The sequence below is a fragment of the Nicotiana attenuata genome, unplaced genomic scaffold (genome assembly GCF_001879085.1).
Source record: "Nicotiana attenuata strain UT unplaced genomic scaffold, NIATTr2, whole genome shotgun sequence".
NCBI lineage: Eukaryota > Viridiplantae > Streptophyta > Magnoliopsida > Solanales > Solanaceae > Nicotiana > Nicotiana attenuata.
The window spans coordinates 58,410-65,486 of NW_017671766.1; positions in this window are offsets into that span (position 1 = coordinate 58,410).

Consider the following 7,077-nt stretch of genomic DNA (forward strand, 5'->3'; position numbering starts at 1 on the left):
AGTCTCCAAACTCTGGAAATTCTCAATCAGCAACCGATATCGTGAACACAATCGCCTGGATCTTCACACGAGGTGCAAGGAGTAACGTGAGTACACTAACTCAGTAAGTAACAAGTCTAAACTTTGGATTGAAAGGTAGTGATGAACTCAACCTCCAACAGATATAATAGATTAATGTGCAGAAACGTAGGCATGCTTTGAATTAAAAATAGATAGCTCAAAGCAATAAGGTAAATACAGATCTAAATAGTGTAAAGTATACAACTCTGTTATCTCTACATGCCAATGCACAGACTGTATGTATGCACCATGTACTCTTACTCTCAAGTGCTCAACCACTCGGTACTGTATATGGCCATCCGGCCAAGGAAATCTATCCTGGAACATATACAACACTGATTGCAAGTCACCCAGTACCGAGGACAAAAGGGCAATCCAACCCTGTGGAGAAATCCATCTCCAGGTATCAAGTACTTCAGACAAATCCATGTCCAGAGAAATCCATCCCTCAATAATATCATCCGCGCTCACTAAGGGTGTGTTACAGACTCCGGAGGGGCTCCTGCAGCCCAAGCGCTATCATGATCATTAATATAACCGCTGCGGCGTGTAGCCCGATCCCGTAATTGTCACTCATACAGGCTCTCGGCCTCACTCAGTCATCAACCTCTCTAGTCTCACCATGGGCTCACAATGTCATGAAAACAACCCGGAACAATGATGTGATGAATCAATAAATAACTAAGACTGAGATATGATATAAAAATTCATGATCATGACTGAGTATGGAATATTAAATGAAACTAATGAGATGACGGCAACAAAAGACCGCTAAGGGTCCAAACAAAACCAACACAAAGCCTAAACATGATATCTAGCATGGTTTACAGCTCAACCACTTTATCACACGAAGAAACACGGATATCAACAGGATAGAGTCACTAATCGGTGCCATGGGATCACCCGGGTCATAATTCTCACGGTGCACGCCCGCACGCCCGTCACTTGGCATGTGCATCACCTCAATAGTAATCACTTAACACGTAGTTTGAGGTTTCGAACCCTCAGAACTAAGTTTCGAAGCGTTACTTACCTCAAACCAAGCAAAAATCCTACTCCGCGATGCCTTTGCCTCTCAAATCGGCCTCCAAACGCTCCGAATCTAGCCACAAGTAGTACAATACCATTAATATATGCCAAAGGAATCAATTCCACAAGAAAAACTACTAAATTAGACTCAAAACCCGAAATCAGCCCCTGGGCCCACGTCTCGAAACCCGACCAAAGTCGCAAAACCCGAAAGCCCATTCACTCCCGAGTCGAACCAAATAAAATTTACTCAAATCCAACAAAATCGCCTATAAAACCTCAAAATTCCATCTCAAGAACTCTTCCACTTTTCCCCCAATTTTCCACCTCAAATCACAAATTAGATGACAAAATTAAAGGTAGAATCATAAGATTTAACCAAAACCAAGTGAGAAACACTTACCCCAATCAATTCTCTGAAAATCCCTTCAAAAATCGCCCAAATCCGCGGTCTCTAGCTCAAATATAAAAATTGGGTTCAAACCCTCGATTTTGAAATTTAACACTGCTGCCCAGATATCCCTCATCACGAGCGCGAAAATAGCCTCGCGATCGCGAAGCACACATAGACTGCCCTATATTTTAACCCTACGCGAACGCGTCCAGCTCCACACGATCGCGGATCACTGCCTTTCAAACCTACGCGATCACATCCTACCTCACGCGATCGCGTAGAGCAAATACCTCACCTCCTCATCAGCTCGATTACTTCTACGCGAATGCGACACTGGCCACGCATTCGCGAAAAACATCTTCACACACGTACGCGATCGTGTTCCAAACTCTGCGATCGTATAGAACAAACTCACCTCTGCCCCAAATAAGCTTACGCGATCACGGATAAACTCATGCGATTGCGTATAAGAAAACCAGAAGAAATACAATAGCAGACATCAGCTAACACTCTAAGGCCAAAAATGATTCGTTAACCACGCGAAACTCACCCGAGGCCCTCGGGACCTCAACCAAACATACCAAACATTCCATAACATCATACAAACTTAGTCGAACTTTCGAATCTCAAAACAACATGAAAACACTAAATTACCCTCGGATTCAAGCCTAAGAACTTCTAAACTTCCGAATTCCACAAACGATGCCGAAACCTATCAAACCACATCCGAATGGCTTCAAATTTTGCACACAAGTCAGAAATGACACCGCTAACCTACTCTAACTTCGGAAAATCCAATCCGACCCCGATATCAAAATTTTCACTATTGGCCAAAATTGCCAAAATTCTAGATTTTGCCAATTCAAGCCTAATTCTACCACAGACCTCCAAATTACATTCCGGACGCGCTCCTAAGTCCAAAATCACCTAAAGGAGCTAAAAGAACCATCAAAATTAAAATTCAAGGTCGTTTACACATAAGTCAACTTCCGGTCAACTTTTTCCAACTTAAGCTTCTAATTAAGAGACTATGTGTCTCAATTTACTCTGAAACCATTCCGAACCCGAACCAACTAACCCAGTAGATCATTATGCAGCTGAAGAACACAAAAGAAGCAGGAAAATGGGGAAACGAGGTTGTGAATCTCGAAACGATTTGCCGAGTCATTTCATGGCCCATGATAGTTATAGAAGAAAAATAAATGAGTTACAAATTTATTCGCTCGGGCCAGCACGGCACCGGGTGCCAGCCATGCCTCCCTAGGTTTGGGGCGTGACACTGGTGGAACTTTTCTTATTTGTACCATGTTGTTTCACTTGTTATGCTTTCCACGCCTTATATAGATTATTTATTCTTTAATTGTTCGCTTTCGCGTTTATTTTTCATGTTGAGGTTGTTGTGATATTGAAAGTTCTATCACCATGGTTGAAGTTGAAATTTGCTTCCCACCTTGCTTGATACTTTAGATTGTTGTTAGTGCTTAGTGAGGAAGTTTGAAAAGTACGAAGGGTGTTGTCGTGCCATATTTGCATATTGTTAATCATTGATTGGGTCAATGTGAGTATTAAAGCACGAAGGGTGATGTCACACTTGATTACTTTATTATCATTATCATCTAAGTATGAGAGTAAAAACACGAAGGGTGATGCCATGCACATGCTTTATTTATATTATATGGTGAGGATGATAGTAAAAGCACGAAGGATGATGTCGTGCAATTGAATTTGTATTATATGGTAGGATGAGAGTAAAAGCACGAAGGGTGATGCCGTGCAATTGCCCTGTATAGTGCATTTATATATGTGCACAAGTTTTTAATTGGTGTCTTGTGTCAGCCTCGGCACTACCTCATCAGGGTTAGGCTCTACACTTACTGAGTACATAGGGGCGATCGTACTCATACTACACTTCTGCACTTCTTGTGTAGATTTTGACATTGGAACCAACGAAGTTCCGAGAGGTACTTAAAAGCTACCAGTCACTGATTCGAGGTAGAGCTGCATTCCGTTCGCAGACCCTGGAGTCATTTTCTTATTTCTTGTACTGTTTCCATTTATTTCGGATAGTGATGAATTTCTTTCAAACCTTGTATTTAGCTGGATCTAGACGCTCATGTACTTGTGACACCAAAATCTTGGAATTGTTTATGTTATTCCTTCTAGCAATTATTAGATATCTATTGCTTCTCTTTTTATTTTATTTGTTCATGTTGGATTTCTTGGCATTCAGTGTTAGGAGCCATCACGGTCCATCAGTTGGAATTTCGGGTCGTGACAGATAGAATATCATTCTAGTATTAAAATTGATAATTCTATATAAAAATAAATCTAATTAAATTAAAAATTTAGCCTGCATGCAATTTTTATGTCAGTAAATTCAATTTGTCCATGGTTAGCATTTGGTGAATCATGACATTGATTTATTGGCCTCACATTTATGATAAGCATGTATATTTTTGCAGTTATGCAAACTGCAAATTTTTCTGATATCTGTGATATTCTCGAACTTAATAGTGAGAATTATAAGATTTGGAGGGAGAGTATTCTTCTTCACTTAGGATGCATGGACATTGATTATGCTATTAGGAAAGACAATCCAGATATTACTGAAACCAGCACTTCAGTTGAAACTGCTCTTCATGAGCAATGGGAGCGGTCTAACCGCATGAATACCATGTTCATCGAGAATAAAATCGTTGCTAGTATTCATGGTTCTATCGAACAGTATACCAATGTCAAGGCATTACTGAAGGCTATTGATGAACAATTTGAGACTTCAGATAAGATACTTTCCAGCACCTTAATTATGAAATTCTCATTAATGAAGCTCGCTAGTGTGAGAGGTGTGCGTGAACGCATCATGAAAATGCGAGACTTAGAGGCTCAATTAAAAACTCTTGAGGTTGAAATGTCTTAAACTTTTATTGTGCACTATACGGTGAACTTTCTTCCACAACAGTATGATTCCTTTAATATCTCTTATAACACATATAAGGCTAAATGATCTATTAATGAATTTCTGACCATGTGTGTTCAGGAGGAGGGCCGATTGCTGATGGAAATAGGAGAAAGTGCATTTATGGCTACTCAAGGAAAGAGGACACATCAAGCTAAGAAGAAGGGGAAAGGAAAGGATCCCCTTGAAACTGACATCAAGAATGAATCCATGTGTTTCTTCTGTAGAAAGAAGGGATACAGGATGAATGATTGCGTCAAGTTTCAGAAATGGCTTGAGAAGAAAGGTAATTCAATCTCTCTTGTGACTTATGAAGCTAATATGATTTATGTTAATTATAACACATGGTGGATTGAATCTGGTTTTACAATACATACTACGAATTCATTGTAGGGATTACGAAACTTGCGGAAGCCATTGGGAGCTGAGCAAAGCATCTATTCAGGAAACAGGATGCAATCGCAAAGCCATTGGGACCCGCGATTTAGTGTTCAGTAATGGTTTCATTTTAAAGTTAGAAAAGATATTTTATATTCCTAATTTTTCTAGGAATTTAATTTCAGTTTCAAGACTTGTACCTTTTGGTTATTTCTTTAACTTTGCAGAAAATTATTTCAATCTATTTTATAAATCTAGAATTATTGGAAATGGCACATTGTTTGACGGTCTATTCTCTATTAATTTACAAATTGGTACCACGAATAATGTTATGCACGTTCAAGCTGGTACTAAACGATGTGTTATGAATGAAGATTCCTCTATTTAATGGCACCGGAGATTAGTGCATATATACATCGATAGAATTAAGAGATTAGTAAATGATAGTTTACTTGGTACTCTAGATTTTACTGATTTTGATATTTGTGTGGACTGCATTAAAGGCAAACAGACCAACAAGTCAAAGAAAAGTATCAAGAGGAGTTCAACTATATTAGAAATCATACATACCGATATATGTTGTCCAGACATGGATGCATATGGTTAGAAATACTTTATCACCTTTATAGATGATTACGCACAGTACATTTATCTCTACATGCTTTATAATAAGAGCGAAGCATTAGACGCCTTTGAGGTTTTCAAGGCTAAAGTAGAGAAATAATGCAGAGAGCAAATTAAGATTGTGAGATCTGATAGAGGTGGTGAGTATTATGGTAGATACATTGAGGATGGACAAGAACAAGGTCCATTTGCCAAGTTTCTTCAAGAAAATAGGATTGTTCCCCAATATATTATGTTTGGTTCTCCAGACCAAAATGGTATAGCAGAAAGAAGAAACTGAACTTTAATAGACACGGCGCGAAGTATGCTGAGTAGCTCTAAGCTACCTAAGTCCTTGTGGATTGAAGGTCTTAAAACAGAAATGTATATATTGAACGAGTTCCAAAAAAGGTTGTCCAAAAGACACCTTTTGAGTTAATTTAAAGGTTGAAATCGAGTTTGCGACATATACGCATATGGGGATGCCCTTATGAAGTTAGAGTATACAACCCACAATAAAAGAAACTGGATCCGAGGATCATTAGTGGGTATTTCATCGAATATGCCGAAAGGTTTAAAGAATACAAATTTTATTGTCCATCTCATAGCACTAGAATTGTGGAATCAAGAAATGCAAAATTTCTTGAGAGTGACTTGATTAGTGGGAATGATAAATTTGAGAGCATAGTCTCTATAACCACTCAACTTTCCACTTCAAGTGAAAGACTGGTTATTCTGCTTAACACTCCTGAAGTACAACTAGGTGTTGAGCAACTAGTCATTGAGGTTCCACAAGCTGCTGAAAATATTTCAGTAGATCAAGCTGTTCGAGAAATTCATGAAATCATTGAACAACCAGTTCAACAACATAATCCTGAGAAAAGTATTGATACAACATTAAGATGATATACTAGATAAAGGAAATAAGCAATTTCTAGTGACTATATTGTGTATTTACAAGAATCTGACTTTGGAGCCGAAAATGATCCCGAGTCTTTTTCACAAGATATAAATTGTAAACAATCAGAATTGTGGTATGATAAATGGTGATTTTACCATTTATTTTAGTCTCTTTTCTTTAGTGTTTGTGTTCTTTAATTATAAAATGAGGTGATTTATAGTGTGCATTGCTAGATTTTCAGATACAATGAGTCTTGGAGAGAATTGAAATTAAATAAAGTGGAATTAAGAAAAAGAGAGTTAAAGTAGTGAAAATTCCTTTAGTGATCTCGTATCTAAGGAACACAGTTCGCTTATGCGAGTAGAGAGCCGCATCTGCGGAATTGCCAATCTTCCACTCAACGCAACCACTCGCCCTCACTCAACCCTCGACCGCACTGGGATCGCATCTATGGTTGACCATCCGCATCTGCGAAGCCGCTTCTGTGCAAGAAGCTCGCATCTGCGGAGCCGCTTCTATGGTGACATGTACGCATCTACGGATCAGGAAGTTCTCCACAAGATTCACATCTGCGAGTAAATGTCCACTTTTACGGAGCCGCACCTGCGATGATTTTTCCGCAGGTGCGGCCAACGGCCTTTACCTCTTGACATACTTGGCATTTCACATTCTTGATCCCAAACCAATAATACACGACCTAGCTTGTTAGAAACAGATCTTTGGCTGCCTAAGAGATATCTTTGAGTAGAAAATACA